Source organism: Suricata suricatta, chromosome 6 (assembly GCF_006229205.1).
Source record: "Suricata suricatta isolate VVHF042 chromosome 6, meerkat_22Aug2017_6uvM2_HiC, whole genome shotgun sequence".
NCBI lineage: Eukaryota > Metazoa > Chordata > Mammalia > Carnivora > Herpestidae > Suricata > Suricata suricatta.
The window spans coordinates 82302462-82305755 of NC_043705.1; the positions used below are offsets into that span (position 1 = coordinate 82302462).

The following is a 3294-nucleotide window of genomic DNA, read 5'->3' on the forward strand; positions in this document are numbered from 1 at the left end:
AGGCAGCTCTCAGTGTTTGTCACAATGTCCCTCAGACAGGCTGATAGTAATACCCAAAATATTATTCAGTTAAAAAATATCTGTGGTTGGGGGGGTGCTCCTATATAACATATTCTGGTTCTATAACCTTTGATATTTTAATTTCATCCACAGGATTATTTTAAAGTTTTCTCTGTAAATACCCTATAAGCATTTTTTTGTGTATTAAGGCACAGTTTGATTCACCACAGCTTTCATATTCAGGCCCAGCATCAGATTTTAGTTGCTAGTACTAGCGTCTACTTAAAAGAACCAAGACTACTTGGAGGGTGGCTGAATCTATGTATTTGGGGCCAGGAAAAAAAAGGAACGACCAACAACATGTTTTCCTTCACATAAGTCACAATTACCTTCTGAGAGGAGACATTCTTACCCTGCATTGGTTCTCTGTGGAAGTCTCCTCCCAATGCAAGGACTGAGTTGCAATATCACATTTCGCCAGTAGGTGATGACATCACCTAACACATGAAGATTCCTGACTAGAAGTCCCTCAAGTTTGAGACACTAATTGTTTATAGTCATTATTTGTGTGTAGATCTCTCATTTTTTCTCAAGACTCCAGTAGAATTGGATCAACGTTCTGAGTGAGATGATGGCCTGCTGATGCAATAAACTAAACTAAATACAGGGATAAATGCAACACCTCTTGTAGGTAAGGGTGTTTTAACAAGAGATCTCAATATACCATGCTTTGCCTCCCCCATAGTAACCAAACAAGGGCTTAAAAGGATGAGGAAGTAGAGGATGTTGGGTGAAGGATACTTAATGGTATATTTGGGGCATTGCCTCCTGGAATGCCAAAGAATACACCTGCATCAGCCCTCTTCACCTACACATAGGCTCTGCGTGAATAATCTTATCTGTATCAGAAAAGTGACTGTGGAGTTACTTCGTAAATTTTTCCAGGGGAAGAGATGTGTTTACGCATGTGTGTGTGTGTGTGCTCATTTGGGGAAGGAGAGAGTAGAAAGGAAAAGTCAAAATGTTTGAAGCTTCTTATCTTTTACTTTGAAAACATTTGATTAAAAGTTGGCCGTTACATCATTGGAAAAATAGGAAACGTATAACTTTGATTTCTGTAAATGTAATTCACATTTATGTAGTACCTACTCTAGGCTAGATGCTTCACACACACAGTCTGCTTATAAATCCAGATTTATCATTCATATTTTATAGGTATGGAATTAATGGTTCTCTGAACTTAAATATTTAAGCTGGAACACAGTATTCCAAACTTATCCTGAGCACCAAGTTTTATCTCTTTATGTAATCTCATTAAAATGTTGGTTAATGGTAAGATGAAGTGGAGTCTAAAAGGCATCATCATAGGGATTGGGGAGTGAATACTAGATTCTAATGACAGCCCCGCCACTCTCCAACTAAATAGGGTGACTTTGGGGAAGTTGCTTGATTTGTTAGACTTTAGTATTTTTTTATGAAAGCCTATGAAATTCCTATTTTTATAGATAAAAAAAAATATAAGAGGTCAGCAATTTAATGAGACTGTTGGACCAGTATGACCAAATGACACATCATGTCTATTATTTTCCATAATTATAATTTGATAACCACCATGATCTCCATGATCAGTGGAGATGAAAATGCAGGATCAGAGAAGTCAGTTGATCCCTTGGGAGCTACATTACTTAATATTTATGTGGGATGATTCCACCCAATCGAAAGCATGGTAAGAGGATTTTCTCTTGTTTCTGTGTGCCAGATCAGAGCCTCCAAATTTGTATATGAGAAGCAAGGAAACATTGAGTTTTAGAATAGCATACTATAGTCTGGACATGTGATGGATTTAAAGTATGAGGGCAGGGAACTGAAGGGAATTGATCTGAATATTATTTTTCCTTTTGCTTTGTATCCCAATTACAATACCATTTCTAGGAGTGGCTGTCTCATGGAAAGCCCACAAATCTCTGTTGTAATCAGGACAGGAAGCCTAATGCTTTAGGATTCAGTAATTATCTTTCCATCAGCATTTCCTCCAGGGAATGGCTTCTGTATTCAGAAAACTCTCCTTAAGGGAATGAAGTTGTTCTGATTTAAAAATCATAGTTTCTAATGAACTTGTGTGGTCTCTAGCTTCAGAAGTTTAGACCAAGAATTGAGGGGAAGGATCAAGTGGGACTTTAAGCCTCAAAAGCTGTGAGAAAATAAAGTTCTGTTGTTTAAGCCACCCAGTATGTGGTATTTTGTTGTAGTAGCCAGAGCAGACTAATATAGCAATGAATTCACATTTGCAGAAAAAATGAGAACCTGGATTGAGGTAGTAGCTTTGGGTTTAGAGAAAGGGACAAACTAATGAAGTATAGGAAGCAGGATTTAGTGATCTATTGCATTTGGGGTGTAAGAGAGAAGGAGGAGTTTAGGCCAACCCCAAGATTTTTAACATTGGTACTTGGGTAGATTCAATTTCATTAAAAAGAGTGGTGAACTTGTGAGTGTGTGTGCATGTGCACATGTATGCATGTGTATGTGTGTATTAGCATAAGGCTAAGAGGCTATATATAAAAAAAAGACACCCAATAATGACAGACCTTTATTTCTCTCTCATATATCAGTACGAGATCAGCATTCCAGGTTAGTGGGTACCTCTGCTTCTCAGTGACCCAGATTCCTGGGTTGCTTCTTCATTCCTCAAAGCCTTGTGGTCATCTGCATGGTTGAAGTGGGGTTGCCACAGGTTCCACCTGTTGCAAGGGTGAGAGAAAATGAAATATGGAGGAAACAGATCTGGACATCATAAGTCTCAGAGCTGGACGTGGCACAATCACATCTGTTCACATAGCTTTGAAGAGAAATTGGCAATGTGGTCACAACTAACTTTTTTTTTTTTTTTGCCTTAATCAGGTTTTTATTTTTTTATTTATTTTTATTTATTTTTGATTGTTTTAAGTAGTTTACTGTCAAATTAGTTTCCATACAACACCCAGTGCTCTTCCCCACAAATGCCCTCCTCCATCACCACCACCTCTTTTCCCCCCACCCCTTCAACCCTCAGTTCGTTCTCAGTATTCAGTAGTCTCTCTTTGCGTCCCTCTCTCTCCCCAACTCTCTTTCCCTCTTCCCCTCCCCCTGGTCCTCCATTAGGTTTCTCCTGTTTTCCTGTTAGACCTATGAGTGCAAACATATGGTATCTGTCTTTCTCTGCCTGACTTATTTCGCTTAGCATGACACCCTCGAGGTCCATCCACTTTCCTACAAATGGCCATATTTCATTCTTTCTCATTGCCATGTAATACTCCA

General features: G+C 38.7%; 1 long non-coding RNA gene across 1 annotated transcript in view; it reads right to left on the minus strand.

Moving 5' to 3' along the window:
• Positions 1-2574: 2574 nt before the first annotated feature.
• Positions 2575-3294, minus strand: part of LOC115294721 — a 55975-nt gene continuing 55255 nt past the window's right edge. Inside the window, exon 2 of the long non-coding RNA XR_003910086.1 lies at positions 2575-2738. This is a non-coding gene — a long non-coding RNA (uncharacterized LOC115294721). The remainder of the gene's footprint in view (positions 2739-3294) is intronic.